This window comes from Urtica dioica, chromosome 5 (assembly GCF_054948205.1).
Source record: "Urtica dioica subsp. dioica isolate 48M chromosome 5, U.dioica_male_clone48M_v1_H2, whole genome shotgun sequence".
Lineage (NCBI taxonomy): Eukaryota > Viridiplantae > Streptophyta > Magnoliopsida > Rosales > Urticaceae > Urtica > Urtica dioica.
The window spans coordinates 18,528,618-18,545,825 of NC_142760.1; positions in this window are offsets into that span (position 1 = coordinate 18,528,618).

The window sequence follows — 17,208 nt, forward strand, 5'->3', positions numbered from 1 at the left end:
GTCCTGGTCGTCGCGGTGGTGACTACATTGTCCTTCTGACTTTCGGCCATCTCGGCCATCAAGATAGTCCTCGATTCCCATATGTGTGCGGGCTCTCGTCATCAGCTCCGCCATATCTCGCGGGACTTGCCCGACAATGGACTTGAGGAAGTCGCTCGTGCGAACTCCCTCGGTGATCGCTGTGATGGCGTCCTTGTCGTCGAAGCCCTCGACTTTGTGAGACTCTTAGGTGAAGCGAGCGAGGTATTGTCTCAATGTCTCATCTCTCCCTTGCCGAATGGAGAGGAGGTGGGTCTTCGACTTCTTTTGTGCCACAAGCGTGGCGAAGCGGGCGAGGAAAGCCTCTCGCAAGGCCCGGAAGGACGGGATGCTTCCAGGCCTCAAACTTCGGAACCACTCAAAGCCCGACCCTGTGAGGGTCAGGCTGAAGGCTTGACAGAGGGTCGCATCCGACTATCCTTGCATTGTCATCCACGTCTCGTAGTGTTGGATGTGGAAGTTTGGGTCAATCCGTCCATCATAGGGAGGGATGGACGGCAATTTGAAGTTCCCCACGCAAGGCTGCGCGAGGATTTGTGCGGCGAAGGGAGAGTATGGTTCCTCGATCCCTCCGTATGATCTTTGCCTCCCCGATTCCCTCATCTCGATGATTTGGTTTTGGAGGCTTTGAATCATCGTGACCATATCAAGCCCGTTGGTAGGGCCGACTGTCGAGGCCACGGGGGTCACCGACATTGGCCTGAGGTCGGCCGAGAGTCGTGGCGGGCAGCGCGTCCCGCCGAGAATTGAGCCTTTAGCGGAGATTCTCCCCTCGGGAGTTTCTTTGCGCCGTCAAGTGTTCTCTAAGGTCCGCGCTAGGTGCGTGGCGAGGCGAGGTCGCCCTTGGTCGGGTCGTCCGGCGAGCGCTTCGGCTATCGGCCCCATCGTCAACCAGAGTCGCTCTCTCCTCGGCGAGGAGCCGTGTCCGGCCACCTCTTGAAACCTAGGGGGCGAGTCCCCGGGACTGTGACCGTGCCTGTCGTCGCGCCGGGTGCAAAGGATCGGCCAACGCATCATTGGCCCTCTCGGGTCGTGCTTGAGCCAGGCTAGGGGTGGCCTCGTTGGTCCTTGACTCCCCCACGTATTCGGGGTCGGAGTCGTCCTGAGCGGATCGATCCTCGACGTCGTAGCCGAGGAGATCGGCGATGAGGGAGCCGTCAACGCCGGGACGGTCAAGGAGCTCCGCGAGCCGCCGGGCCGTGTCCTCTCGGAGCTCGGCCTCGGGGTCGCTCACCGGGTCTTGGGGTTGGCTCTCGCTATCGCGAGGTTGCCCTTCAAGACGATGTGCGAGGAGTCGGAGACCGTACCTCGAGCTCGTCGCTCGTGTACCCGCGGAGGTAGTGGGTAGGTGACTCATCTCTCGAGAGTCGTAGGAGTAGTGATGGAGGAATGGAAGGGAGAGCGTCGAGGTCCCCTCCTTCTAGCGCCAAAATGTTGTCGATGTTTCTCGGACAACTATTTAGGAGCCCAGAGTGGTTAGACCCAAGGCCGGACCAAGTGGTCTCACTCCGGCTCGAGCGTGTCGGACTTGGTATCCCAAGTCGTCCCTTAGCTGTGCGTGAAGCTCACCTCATCTCGATACCTGAAAAGCAAGAAAGAGATTGTGAACTACAAAGGGGAAACAGGGGGGTGCCCCTGTTTACCTCTCCGACGCTCAACATTAGTAGGATTGAGGTGGACTATAGAGGTTTTAGGGGTGGTGAGAGGCCAAAGATGAGCGAAATGAGCGAACTACGAGTTCGGCAGCGTTTCGGGACTCAAAAATGGATTACCTGGACTAGGGGAGAGGCCCCTGTATTTATAGGCAGCCAAGGGGTGGTTTGAAGACCCCTTGGCCGAGTGAACAAGTTTGGGTCGGCCATTGGCCGGCTGAAGGGTTGGGTCGGCCAATGGCCGAGTGAGGAGTCTTGGCCGACTGAAGGGTTCACTCGGCCATTGGCCGAGTGAACTGCTGGAAGGTTCACTCGGCCAATGGCCGAGTGAACTGCATGGCCGGCTGAAGGGTTCACTCGGCCATTGGCCGAGTGAACTGCTGGAAGGTTCACTCGGCCATTGGCCGAGTGAAGGGTTCACTCGGCCATTGGCTGAGTAAACTGTCCAATGGTCGAGTGAGCCATTGACTCGGCCCATGGCTGGGCAAGGCATTTGTCTTGGCCATTGGTTTTGGTCGGCCCCTGGTTGAGTCAGGGTTTCGCCGCCCAAGGCCTCGTACCAGCCACGTGGGTCGAAGAGATGCCATTGTTCTCGTCGGCCCTAGACGGGCCGACAACATTTCACATTCTATAGTCCCGAGGACGATAAGACTTTCGTTAGCACGAATGCTCGTTTCCTTGAGGAGGACTTTATGAAGGATGCAAAACCTAGAAGCAAAATTGTGCTTGAAGAAAAGTTGGGTGAGGAAGCTTCTACCTCATCTGTAAGAACTGTTCTTACCCCAACTGAATCTCATCAAGTAGTACTTTGACATAGTGGGAGGGCTACTCAAAAGCTTGACAGGTACATGTCTTATGGAGACTCTCTTGTAGCCGTCTCTGACATGGATGATCCTGTTTCCTATAGCCAAGCGATGGCTTGTTCTGAATCAAACCTTTGGCTTGACGCCATGAAAGTTGAGATGCACTCGATGTATGTCAAAGTCTGGAAACTTGTAGACATTCCTGAAGGGATTAAACCCGTAGGGTGTAAGTGGATAGACAAGAAGAAAAGGGGTCCGGATGGGAACGTCGAGACGTTCAAATCACGACTTGTGGCGAAGGGTTACACCCAACAAGAAGGGATTGACTATGAAGAAACCTTCTCGCCAGTCGCGATGCTTAAATCCATCCGCATACTTCTATCCATAGCTGTAGCTCTCGACTATGAGATCTGGCAAATGGATGTCAAGACAGCATTCCTGAATGGCAATCTTGACGAGCGCATTTACATGGCTCAACCAGACGGTTTCATGGAAAAAGCTCAAGAGACCAAGGTTGGTGAGTTACTTCCATTTATGGACTCAAGCAAGCATGTAGGTCATGGAATATTAGATTCGATGAAACTCTGAAAAGCTTCAGCTTTGAATAGTCAATAGACGAGCCTTGTGTTTACAATTTAGTACACGAAGATAAAGTTGTGTATCTGGTACTATATGTCGACGATATATTACTCATAGGTAACGATGTGGGTAAATTATCTGAGGTTAAGGTCTGGCTAGCAAAGCAATTCGACATGAAGGATCTAGGAGAAGCCGCGTACATTCTGGGGATCCAAATCTTTCGAGATCGGAAAAACCGGACTTTGTCGATCTTTCAAGCATCTTATATTGATAAGGTGATGGATCGCTTCTCGATGCAAGACTCCAAGAAGGGCCAAACACCCTTTAGGCAAGGAGTCTCACTCTCTTTGGACCAGTCTCCCAAGACTGCACAAGAGATTGAAGATATGAGGAAGATTCCTTACGCCTCTGCCGTAGGAAGCCTCATGTATGCTATGCTTTGCACTAGACCTGACATCTGTTTCACCGTTGGCGTAGTTAGCCGTTTCCAATCCAACCCTGGACCCGAGCACTGGATTGCTGTTAAGCATGTTCTTAAATATCTTCGAAGAACTAGGAACTTGATGCTTAAATACTAAGGTACTGACCTGACTATGACGGGATATACAGACTCCGATTTTCAAACGGATAAGGATTCCAGGAAATCCACTTCGGGATCTGTGTTCATCCTTAATGGTGGAGCTCTTGTGTGGAGGAGTATTAAGCAATCTTGCATTTCTAACTCCACAATGGAGGCGGAATAGGTGGCTGCTTGTGAAGCATCCAAAGAGGCTGTATGGCTTAAAAAATTCATTAACTATTTGGAAGTTGTTCCAAACGTCGACGAGCCCATGACCCTTTATTGTGATAATAGTGGGGATATCGCTAACACAAAGGAACCTCGAAGCCATAAGCGCTCTAAGCAGATTGAGAGGAAATACCATTTGATTCGAGAGATCGTGCAGCACAGAGACGTGGAGGTAAAGAAGATCTCAATGGTGGACAACCTAGCAGATCCATTCACCAAGGCCCTAGCGAACAAGGTCTTCGACCAACATCGAGCGGGATTAGGCATGAAGGACTACACACATCTTCTTTGAGTCATGTGGGATTTTGTTGTCAATGGTGCCCACAAGAAGACTTGTAGTCTTTACATTGTACATTTGATGTAATAAAGTCTCATGAAGACTCTTGCTTGTAATTGCTTATTCATTAATAAAAAATTTGAAACATTCATTTCTCCTTGTCTGTTTGAAGCTTTGTGATAAAACATTAGTCTTTAGTCCATAAACAAACTAAACAACTTACGAAGAGACAAATGTAAATTTCCATGAACAACCTCTTCGTAGTTTGCTTAAAACGATATATTCGCAATCTAAGGGTCAAAGGACTATTGACCTCAGTATGATTGTTAGAAGAATCTATGATGTCTGGTTATGGGACATTGAGAGTTGGAGACTCTATAGTTCTTCTAGGTATCTTCTGAAGGTACTGAATTGACCAGTGCACTTCTAGAGACGAAATAAGAACGAACCATTTAACCTCTTATGTCTCAAAGTCACTACGTATGAATTGCATCGTGCTTACCTTAATCCTGAAATGAGACATGCCATTACACACCTTACGTATTCTCATTTGAGAAAGTCAGAGTTCGGACTCACTATGTGATTCCGAACAAGGCCTATTGGTGAAATACTAAGTTGTGAGAATGTCATGAGTAACTTTGTGAAGTTCTCATAGATATGGAATTAATGTACAAGATTGCTGAAAGGCAATGTATATAACCTCATGCTTTGTTCCTTGGAATGTGAATAAATGAACTGGCCAGTGTCCAAATTGAGTCTTGACTCTTTTGGATGAAACAATGTGACTTGTTAGCTCCTCGTAAATACATTGTTTCTAACTTATTCACAAGCGACAAAGGAGTTGAGGAAATAACAACTAGAAGGGTAAAATGGTAATTTTGTAAATCCCGACTAGCTGATGATATTCATGAAGGGTAAACACTGATAATATTCTTTTGATCCGCTCATTCCAATTAGGTTGAATTCTTGAGTAGAAAATAAATTCATTTGAACCGAGAGATTTTCAGTGTCAACTCTTTAGTGGAGTCAGATGACATTAAGCTAAACTTGGAAAAGGTTTGTGAACTTTTGAGTCCAAGTGTTTAGCTCAAGCTTTGTTCATTTGGATCCATGAGGTCACTGTCACGAATCACATCGAGTAGGAATAGTTAAACTAGAAGCTAAGTCAAAACAAGAACGAGACAAGTTTTGTGAAAATTGTCAAAAGGGTATTTTTGTCTTTTGAGACATAGGATGAAATGAATGTCAATAAATTTTTTGACATGGTCAGTTGATGACATACATCACTCGGCCAATATTAGTTTTATTGGGCCTTGTGGATTAATTTCATTTCATAAGAATTTTATTGAAAATTCTTAATGGGCCTTTTTCATGTTGTCATGAACAAGTGGAAATGTATCAAGATACTTGCCAAAAGAAAAAGAGGAAACAAATTTGCATATGGATGCACTAAGGGAATCGGCCAACTAGAGAAAGGAACAAAATATGAAACAAATCAAGGCTTGTAGAAGACCTTGTTTGGCCGAGTATCTCAAGTGGGAAAAAGGGAAATTGGCTCATGAATATGTGATATTCTATAGAAGAGGAAACTACCTTATTGAAGGTGAGACCTCTCCTATAAATAGGAGCGTCATTCAACACATTTGATTCATCCAAAAAGTTTTAGAAATTGAGAGCTTCTCTCTCTAGACTTGGCCGCCCCTCTTCTCTCTCTCTCTATTCAATTTTGTTTTTATTGTTTTGGCACCTAGGTCCTCATTTGACCTAGAGTTTAGCTCTTCGACTTCAAGACTCATTCGTAAGTCGTAGTGTTTAAAAGTGCCCACACACTAATTCCTTTTTATCTTGAGTGATTTAGTGATAGAAACTTTCGTGGTTACTCGAGTTAGCGAGGAAAGGAAGAGAGACGTGCAACGAGGGAGACGAACGTTGCAACCTTTTCCAAAAGCTTCTCAACGTTCAAGCGTCGAAAAAGGTTAGTAAACTTCTATCCTCATAATAGTTTATTTACATGTGCTTGCTCTTTGTCTAGGTTAGAAAAAACTGTTTTACTTGTAAAATAAAATTTTTAAAATTCCGCCGCTTACCGAAGCGTTAAACTTTTTTCTTAAACCCTAGATCAATTCCAACATGATCAACCTTCACTTGTGTTCAACATGTATGACTTTAGATAAGGCTTTCCAGGCACATATCAGTTATCGACCAAGTTTTAGTTCACCGCCCGATCTCGGATGCCCAACATGAGATTCAGTTTGATACGAAGACTATGGATGATAATTGTTATTGATTTTGAATGTTATTTGACCTCAACCCACTAATCATATGATGCTAATAAAGTAACTTCGTATCTTATTTAGTAATTATCATCTTCTAGTGAGCACTATTTCTAACAAACGTTTCAACTTTTTTTTAATAATTTAGCAGTTACAAGGAAGACTCTTCATGAGACTTTATTACATCAAATATACATATGTAAAGACTAATACTCTTCTTGTGGGCACCATTGACAAAAATTTTATCATTGAGGGAATATGATTTTGTGGATATTTCAGATTTTTAAGAATTTGTTATGGAAAAATCCGAAAAAAATTAAATGATTGATGATTTAGTTGGACAAACACTGTTCCGGGATTATGTGCTTCTGAATGGGAGTTACTTCGGATTTTTATGATTCTCTTATTTGAGTAAAAAAAACCTGATTTGGAAAATTTCAGAAAATTGAAAGGTTTAGTGATCAGACTCGGTGATGATTTAATGGGTATCTCAATTGATTAAGATTTTCTTTTGTATTGTAAACACGTGATTAATTTGGTGAAGTACTTCGAAAAATTGTATCTTCTCGTCTTTGACCGAGTCTAAATCAATGGAAACTACTTGTAATGTGACCTTGATTATTTAGAGATTTCTACTGATCTTGTGGGTTCGATTTAAGAATATGATATTGAAACTCATGTTGGAATTGATCTAGGGTTAAAGAAAAAGTTTAACGCTTCGGGTAAACGGCGGAATTTTAAAAAATTTATTTTGACATGTAAAACGATTTTACTAACCTAGACAAAGAGCAAGTACACGTAAATAAAACTATTATGAGCATTATAAATTTACTAACCTTTTTAGAAGCTTGAACGTTGAGAAGCTTTTGGAAAATTGCACCGTTCATCTCCCCTCGCAGCACGTCTCTCTTCCTTCCTCGGCAACACGAGTAACCACGACAGTTTCTATCAAAAGAATCACTCGAGAGAAAAGGAATTAGTGAGTGGGAACTTTTAAACACGACGGCTCGAGAACAAGTCTCCAAGTCGAAGAGCTAAATATGCTAGGTCAAATGTGAACCTAGGTGACAAAACAAAATGAAAAGAACTTAGAGAGAGAGAGAGGTTGGGCGGCTGTTGTCGGTCCGTCAACGACCGACAGGGGCAAAAGAGTCAAAACGCGCCACGATAGCCGGAACCGTCGCAACGACTCCCGACCGGCCGGCCAGAGACCTTCTCCCGGCCGGCCAAGGACCGCACAGCAAATACTGGCCGGCCAGAGACCTTCTCCCGGCCGGCCAAGGACCGCCCCGCAACTACTGGCCGGCCAAGTCCCGGTAGCCTCCCGGCCACTAGCCGTCCAAGGGCCGGCGCCCGGCCGATGGCCGGCCCGGGGCCGACGCCCGGACAATGGCCTGCCGACGGCCAGCCAATGGCCGGCGCTCGACCCAAGGCCGACCCAGGGCCGGCCTTCGCCTCCATGGCCGACCCAGGGCCGGCCTTCGCCTCCATGGCCGGCCCAGAGCCGGCGCCCGGCCAATGGCTGGCCGGCGCCCGACCCATGGCCGACCCAGGGCCGGTCTTCGCCTCCATGGCCGACCCAGGGCCGGCCTTCGCCTCCATGGCCGACCCAGGGCCGGCCTTCGCCTCCATGGCCGACCCAGGGCCGGCCTTCGCCTCCATGGCCGACCCAGGGCCGGCCTTCGCCTCCATGGCCGGCCCAGAGCCGGCGCCCGGCCCATGGCCAACCCAGGGCCGGCCTTCGAATCCATGGCCGACCTTGGGCCGGCCTTCACCTCCATGGCCGACCCAGGGTCGTCCTTTGCCTCCATGGCCGACCCAGGGCCGTCCTTCGCCTCCATGGCCGGCCCAGAGCCGGCGTCCGGCCAGTGGCCGGCCCAGAGCCGGCGCCCGGCTGATGGCCGGCTGGCGGCCGGCCCATTGCTGACCCAGGGCCGGCCTTCGCCTCCATGGCCGACCCAGGGCCGGCCTTCGGCGAAGGGGATGCCCAAAACGCCCCTTGGTCGCCTATAAATGCCGGGGTCCCTCCCCTGGTCCAGGTAATCCGAATTTGAGCACTGAAACGCTGTCGAACTCGTACCTCGCTCGTTTCTCTCAAGTCTCAGCCCCTAAACACTTAAACCCTCTATAAACCACCTCAATCCTACTGATGTTGAGCGTCGGAGAGGTAAACAGGGGCAACCCCCCTGTTTTCCCTTTGTAGTTCACACCTTTCTTCTTTCTGTTTAGGTGCTTGGACGAGATAGACACCACCTACAGCTAAGGGACGGCTTGGGATACCAATTCCGACACGCTCGAGTCAAGACGAGACCACTTGTTCCGGCCTTGGGTCTAACCGCCTTTGACTCCTAAATCGTTGTCCGAAAAACAGCGACAACATTTTGGCGCTAGAAGGAGGGGGCCTCCCGACCTTGGCGACGCTCACCCTTCCATTCCTCTTTTCCGCTACTTTTACGACTCTCGAGAGATGAGTCATGTCCCCGCTACCTTCGTGGGCGCCCGAGCGACTAGCTCGAGGCACGACCTTCGAAGCCCTGCGCACCGTCTAGAAGGGCAACCTCGTGATAACGAGAGCCAGCCCCGAGATCCGGCGAATGACCCCGAGGCCGCAGTTCTAGAGGACACGGCTTGAAGGCTCGCTGAGCTCCTAGACCGCCCCGGCATCACCGGCGCGCTCATCGCCGACCTCCACGACTCCAACAACGTCGACGACGTCCACCATGATGAGAAAGACCCCGATTACGTGGCGAAGTCGAGAACCAATGAGACCAACCTCGACCACGCTGTTCACGAAAGTGGACGCACGCGCACGCTTCCAAGGGGACACCCTCGGGCGACCGCGTCGAGACGTCAACTATCTGATGAGCACGCGCACGCGCCCTCCAGGGGACACCCTCGGGCGACCATGTCAAGGGGTCAAGTGTCGCACAACACCCGAGGACGCTCAGTCTCAAGGGCCCGAAAGGGATGCTCCGAGCTCATCATTCGTGTCCAAGACCCCCGGATGGGCGACGACACCAAGGGTCGTGGCGCCCGCCGAGGACGTCGCTCGAACGACATATCCTTGCCAAGGGTGATAGGGACGGCCAACGGAGACTTGAGAGACCACGTCGACTCCCGAAGGGAATCCCGTGGATGCGACTTGAGAGAGATACTCAACGCCCGACGCGAGACCGCGAGAGAGGCTGCCTTGGGACACCAACCACCCAACGTTGCTGACCGTGCATCCAACAAAAAGCGCGCCGCCATACTCACGGCACCGGCCCCAAAGCAATCCTTCGTCCCTCTCAACGCGACACCCGATAGGATCCTGAGCTTACACAGAGAGAAGCTGGGATCCCCCCCCCCCTCCGATGAAGAAGGACCCCGCAACTCGAGACAAGAACAAACGGTGCGAATATCACCTCGATCACGGGCACGGGACAATTGAATGCGACCAACATAGGAAACGAATTGATTCCCTAATTCGAGGTGGGGACTTCAAGGAATTCGTCGCATCTGCTAGCAAGCCATGATTGTCGCAGCTTTGACCCTTAAACTCACGCCCAAACTCACTCGACTTTGTAATCGCTTCATTTCAATGTTGCAATTTTCTTCTTCCAAAGAAGGCCAATTGCCATGACAACCTATAACGACCCCCTTATTGCAATAAAGAGTTATTCTACACATGGCAAAACACACTATTGTATACCTCCAACACGAGAGTTTCTTGGTCTTCGTCTCACAAGCGCAAGAAACTCGGGGGGCTAAGAGGGATCAACACCCACTCAACTCAACAACTCAAAAACAAAAAACAAAATAATAATAAAAGTATAACAAGGTCTCAAGGGGCCGATGGTTAGGCCGGAGGTCCCAAAGAGAGATGATATACACGTTTCTCCTCGAGTTGAGTTCACTCCTCGAGTCGAGTACCGAGTCCACGAGTCGACAAGCTACTCCTCGTGCCGACTCTACGTTTCTCCTCGAGTTGAGTTCACTCCCCAAGTCGAGTACCGAGTCCACGAGTCGACAGGCTACTCCTCGTGCCAACTCTATGTTTCTCCTCGAGTTGAGTTCACTCCTCGAGTCGAATACCGAGTCCACGAGTCGACTAGCTACTCCTCGTGCCGACTCTACATGTCACCTCGAGTTGAGTTCACTCCTCGAGTTGAATACCGAGTCCACGAGTCGACTAGCTACTCCTCGTGCCGACTCTACATGTCAACTCAAGTTGAGTTCACTCCTCGAGTCGAGTACCGAGTCCACGAGTCGACAGGCTACTCCTCGTGCCGACTCTACGTTTCTCCTCAAGTTGAGTTCACTCCTCGAGTCAAATACCGAGTCCACGAGTCGACTAGCTACGCCTCGTGCCGACTCTACATGTCACCTCGAGTTGAGTTCACTCCTCGAGTCGAATACCGAGTCCACGAGTCGACTAGCTACGCCTCGTGCCGACTCTGCATGTCACCTCTAGTTGAGTTCACTCCTCGAGTCAAATACCGAATCCATGAGTCGACTAGCTACTCCTCATGCCGACTCTACATGTCACCTCGAGTTGAGTTCACTCCTCGAGTCGAATACCGAGTCCACGAGTCGACTAGCTACGCCTCGTGCCGACTCTACATGTCACCTTGAGTTGAGTTCACTCCTCGAGTCGAATACCGAGTCCACGAGTCGACTAGCTACGCCTCGTGCCGACTCTACATGTCACCTCGAGTTGAGTTCACTCCTCAAGTCGAATACCGAGTCCACGAGTCGACTAGCTACTCCTCGTGCCGACTCTACATGTCACCTCGAGTTGAGTTCGCTCCTCGAGTCGAATACCGAATCCACGAGTCGACTAGCTACGCCTCTTGCCAACTCTACATGTCACCTCGAGTTGAATTCACTCCTCGAGTCGAATACCAAGTCCATGAGTCGACTAGCTACGCCTCGTGCCGACTCTACATGTCACCTCGAGTTGAGTTCACTCCTCGAGTCGAATACCGAGTCCACGAGTCGACTAGCTACTCCTAGTGCAAACTTTACATGTCACCTCGAGTTGAGTTCACTCCTCGAGTCACATACCGAGTCCACGAGTCGACTAGCAACTCCTCATGCCGACTCTACATGTCACCTCGAGTTGAGTTCACTCCTTGAGTCGAATACCGAGTCCACGAGTCGACTAGCTACTCCTCGTGCCGACTCTACATGTCAACTCAAGTTGAGTTCACTCCTCGAGTCGAGTACCGAGTCCACGAGTCGACAGGCTACTCCTCGTGCCGACTCTACGTTTCTCCTCAAGTTGAGTTCACTCCTCGAGTCGAATACCGAGTCCACGAGTCGACTAGCTACGCTTCGTGCCGACTCTGCATGTCACCTCTAGTTGAGTTCACTCCTCGAGTCAAATACCGAATCCATGAGTCGACTAGCTACTCCTCATGCCGACTCTACATGTCACCTCGAGTTGAGTTCACTCCTCGAGTCGAATACCGAGTCCACGAGTCGACTAGCTACGCCTCGTGCCGACTCTACATGTCACCTTGAGTTGAGTTCACTCCTCGAGTCGAATACCGAGTCCACGAGTCGACTAGCTACGCCTCGTGCCGACTCTACATGTCACCTCGAGTTGAGTTCACTCCTCAAGTCGAATACCGAGTCCACGAGTCGACTAGCTACTCCTTGTGCCGACTCTACATGTCACCTCGAGTTGAGTTCGCTCCTCGAGTCGAATACCGAATCCACGAGTCGACTAGCTACACCTCTTGCCAACTCTACATGTCACCTCGAGTTGAGTTCACTCCTCGAGTCGAATACCAAGTCCATGAGTCGACTAGCTACGCCTCGTGCCGACTCTACATGTCACCTCGAGTTGAGTTCACTCCTCGAGTCGAATACCGAGTCCACGAGTCGACTAGCTACTCCTAGTGCGAACTTTACATGTCACCTCGAGTTGAGTTCACTCCTCGAGTCACATACCGAGTCCACGAGTCGACTAGCAACTCCTCATGCCGACTCTACATGTCACCTCGAGTTGAGTTCACTCCTTGAGTCGAATACCGAGTCCACGAGTCGACTAGCTACTCCTCGTGCCGACTCTACATGTCACCTCGAGTTGAGTCCACTCCTCGAGTCAAATACCGAGCCAACGAGTCGACAAGCTACTCCTCGTGCCCACTCTACATGTCCCCTCGACTAGTCACTCCTCGTGCCGACTCTACATTCCTCCTCGAGTCAAGTACCGAGTCCGCGAGCCGACTAACTACTCCTCGTGCCGACTCTACACCACTCCTCGAGCTGAGTACATTCCTCGAGTTGAGTTCACTCCTCGAGTTGAGTCTCGAGTCCACGAGTCGACCGATAAGTCCTTGTGCCGACTCTACATGACTCCTCGAGCTGAGTTCACTCCTTGAGTTGAGTTTTGAGTCCACGAGTCGACTGACAAGACTTCGTGTCGACTTTTCATGTGACTAGCCCTCGAGTCGACCTTACATTAACTCCTCGAGTCGAGTCTATTCCTGATGTTGAGCTCTAAAACCTATGGATCGACTTGAAAGTCCTCGTGTCAACTCTACACACGACCAACCCTCGAGTCTCAACCTGAAAGTCCTCATGTTAGACATGCACGACTTCTTGACTCATCAATAACCGATAGACTCACAAGTCTCGATGACAAACCTGCGATGCTCTCGTGAGAGGAAGAACGGACCAATTGAGTCCCCAAACGTGACATGCGCGCCTTGGCGCCACACTCACAAGGGCACAACACTCGACCCAAGGGACTCAACCCGAATACGCGACCAGTGCACTAAGGTGCCACACTCGCCGCGGGATCAAGTCTGCACCTAACCCCGCCTATCACATGACACGCGCACCTAAGGGTGCCAGGCTCATAAGATGGTATGGCCACACAAATGTGGAATCGCGCTCGCCGCCCAGCTCGTGCACCGAAAGGCGGCGAGTCACAAATGGGTTTCAAAGGCTTGTGTCCGCCGGACGTACCTGGTCTAGCCAGCGTCAACGCGAAACCTGGCCACACAAATGTGGCACCGCGCTCGCAGCTCAGCTCGTGCGCCGATAGACAGCGAGTCACAAATGGGTTTCAAAGGCTTGCGTCCGCCGGACGTACCTGGTCTAGCCAGCGTCCACGGGAAACCTAGCCACACAAATGTGGAACCACACAGGCCGCCCAGCTCGTGCGCCGATAGGCAGCGAGTCACAATGGGTTTCAAAGGCCTGCGTCCGCCGGACGTAACTGGTCTAGCCAGCGTCCACAGAAAACCCGGTCACACAAATGTGACACCGAGGCCCCCCGAGGCCCAAGCCGTGCAAATCGATCACGCCCTCATTTGTCGGTCGAGAAAATAAGCCACGCACAATAAAGTCGTGCTAATCGATCACGCCTTCATTGGTAGGTCGAGAAAATAAGACACGCACAATAAAGTCGTGCTAATCGATCACGCCTTCATTGATAGGTTGAGAAAATAAGCCACGCACAATTAAGTCGTGCTAATCGATCACGCCTTCATTGGTATGTCGAGAACGTAAGCCACGCACCGACAAGACGGGCGAATCGATTGCACCTTCGTCGAAGGGTCGAGAAAATAAGACCCGTGTTGTCGGCCCGTCTAGGGCCGACGAGGGCAATGGCATTTCTTCGACCCACGTGGCTGGTGCGAGGTCTTGAACGGCGAAACCCTGGCCCAACCAGGGGCTGGCCCAAACCAATGGTTAAGTCAAATGCCTTGCCCGGCCATTGACCGAGTCAATGGCTCACTCGGCCATTGGCCGAGTCAATGGCTCACTCGGCCATTGTCCGAGTCAATGGCTTACTCGGCCAACCAGCAGTTCACTCGGCCAATTGCCGAGTGAACCTTCCAGCCGCCCAGGCAGTTCACTCGGCCATTGGCCGAGTGAACCTTCCAGCAGTTCACTCGGCCAATGGCCGAGTGAACCTTGCAGCCACCTAGGCAGTTCACTCGGCCATTGGCCGAGTGAACCTTCCAGCAGTTCACTCGGCCAATGGCCGAGTGAACCTTCCAGCTGCCCATGCAGTTCACTCGGCCATTGGCCGATTGAACCTTCCAGTAGTTCACTCGGCCAATGGCCGAGTGAACCTCAGCCGGCCCAAGCTTTTCACTCGGCCAATGGCCGAGTGTACCTCATCACCATGTTCACTCGACCATTGGCCGACCCAACCATTGAAGGGGTCAATGGCCGACTCAAGCATGCTCACTCGGCCAAGGGGTCTTCAAACCACCTCTTGGCCGCCTATAAATACAAGGGTCTCTCCCTTGACCCAGGTAATCCATTCTTGAGTACTGAAACGCTGTCGAACTCGTACCTCGCTCGTTTCTCTCAAGTTTTGGCCTCTCACCACCTCTAAACCCTCTATATCCACCTCAATCCTACTAATGTTGAGCGTCGGAGAGGTAAACAGAGGCACCCCCTCTGTTTCCCCTTTGTAGTTCACACCTATTTCTGCTTGCTTTTTAGGTGCCTGGACGAGATTGACACCACCAACAGCTAAGGGACGGCTTGGGATACCAAGCCCGACACGCTCGAGCCGAAGTGAGACCACTTGGTCTGGCCTTGGGTCTAACCACTTTGGACTCCTAAATAGTTGTCCGAAAAACAGCGACAACAATTTGGCGCTAGAAGGAGGGCACCACCGACCTTAACACGCTCTCCCTTCCATTCCACACTTTCACCACTCTTACGACTCTCGAGAGATGAGTCACCTACCCGCTACCTCCGCGGGTACACGAGCGACGAGCTTGAGGTACGGTCTCCGACGCCTCGCACACCGTCTTGAAGGGCAACCTCGCGATAGCGAGAGCTAGCCCTAAGACCCGGTGAATGACCCCGAGGCCGAACTCCGAGAGGACACGGCCCGACGGCTTGCGGAGCTCCTTGATCGTCCCGGCGTTGACGGCTCACTCATCGCCAATCTCCTCGGCTAGGACGTCGAGGATCGATCCGCTCAAGACGACTCCGACCCCGACTACGTGGGGGAGTCAAGGACCAATGAGGCAACTCCTAGCCTCGCTCAAATACGGCCAGAGAGGGCCAATGGTGCGTTGGCCGATCCTTTGCACCCGGCGCGACGACAAGCACGGTCACAGTCCCGGGGACTCGCCCCCTCGGTTTCAAGAGGTGGCCGGACACGACCCCTTGCCGAGGAGAGAGCGACTCTGGTTGACGATGGGGCCGATAGCCGAAGCGCTCGCCGGACACTCCGACCAAGGGCGACCTCGCCCCGCCACGCACCGAGCGTGGACCTTAGAGAGCGCTTGACGGCGCAGGGAAACTCCCGAGGGGAGAATCTCCGCCAAAGGCTCAACTCTCGGAGGGACGCGCTCCCCGCAGCGACTCTCGGCCGGCCTCGGGCCAACATCGTGGACCAAGCGTCCAATGAGCGCCAACCGGCGACCCCTGTGGCCCCGACGGTCAGCCCTGCTAACGGGCTTGACATGGTCACAATGATTCAGAGCCTCCAAAACTAAATCATCGAGATGAAGGAATCAGGGAGGCAAAGGCCCTACGGGGGGATCGAGGAGTCATACTCTCCCTTCGCCGCTCAAATCCTCGCGCAGCCTTGCGTGGGGAACTTCAAGTTGCCATCCATCCCTCCTTATGATGGACGGACTGACCCAAACTACCACATCCAACATTACGAGACATGGATGACAATGCAAGGGCAGCCGGACGCGACCCTATGCCAAGCCTTCAGCCTGACCTTCACAGGGTCGGGCTTTGAGTGGTTCCGGAGTTTTAGGCCTGGAAGCATCCCGTCCTTCCGGGCCTTGCCAGAGGCTTTCCTCGCCCGCTTCGCCACGCTTGTGGCACAAAAAAAGTCGAAGACCCACCTCCTCTCCATTCGGCAAGGGAGAGACGAGACATTGAGACAATACCTCGCTCGCTTCACCGAGGAGTCTCACAAAGTCGAGGGGTTCGACGACAAGGACGCCATCACGGCAATCACCGAGGGAGTTCGCACGAGCGACTTCCTCAACTCCATTGTTGGGCAAGTCCCGCGAGACATGGCGGAGCTGATGACGAGAGCCCGCGCTTATATGGGAATCGAAGACTATCTCGATGGCCGAGACGGCCGGAAGTCAGGAGGACAACGTAGTCACAGCCGCGACGACCAAGACGAAGATCATCCCGACCCTCGAAGGAAGAGGAACAAGGGAGGCCAGGCCCCTAACGGTCGCTCCCTCCCAGGGCCGAGATCGTCACACGTTGATAGCTTCCGAGCGTTACCGACGTTTACCCCTCTGAACACCCCGCAGGAGCGGATCCTAACTCTGCACCGCGACAAGCTAGGAAGTCCGGCTCCTCTCGCAAAGGATCCCGCGAAGAGGGATCGAAACAAGTTCTGTGAGTACCACCAGGATCACGGGCATCTGACGTCCGAGTGTTATCATCTCAGGCGTCAGATCGAGCCCTTATTCAAGACGGGAAATTAAAAGAGTATGTCCTAAGAACGGTCGGGACGGCCGCCGTGCACGTAGAGCACCCGCGGCAAGAAAGGAAGGGTCCGGCGACGGCGACCGTCACAGACCAAGTGGCGAACCAAGGACCGGGAACTCACAATTGCACATCGTGGGCTCGATCATGGGCGGCCCGGAGTTCGGAGACTCGAGCACGCAAAGGAAGAAATACGTGCGCGAAGTTTCCCAGGGGAAAATAGCGCACTACATCAACCACACGTACGAGGCTCCTCATCCAGCCCCGTTCGAGTCCATGTTCTTCACCGGCCAAGAGGCAGCGCGTGTGCTCCACCCGCACAATGACGCAATAGTCGTCTCCGCACCGGTCGCCAACAACCTTGTCC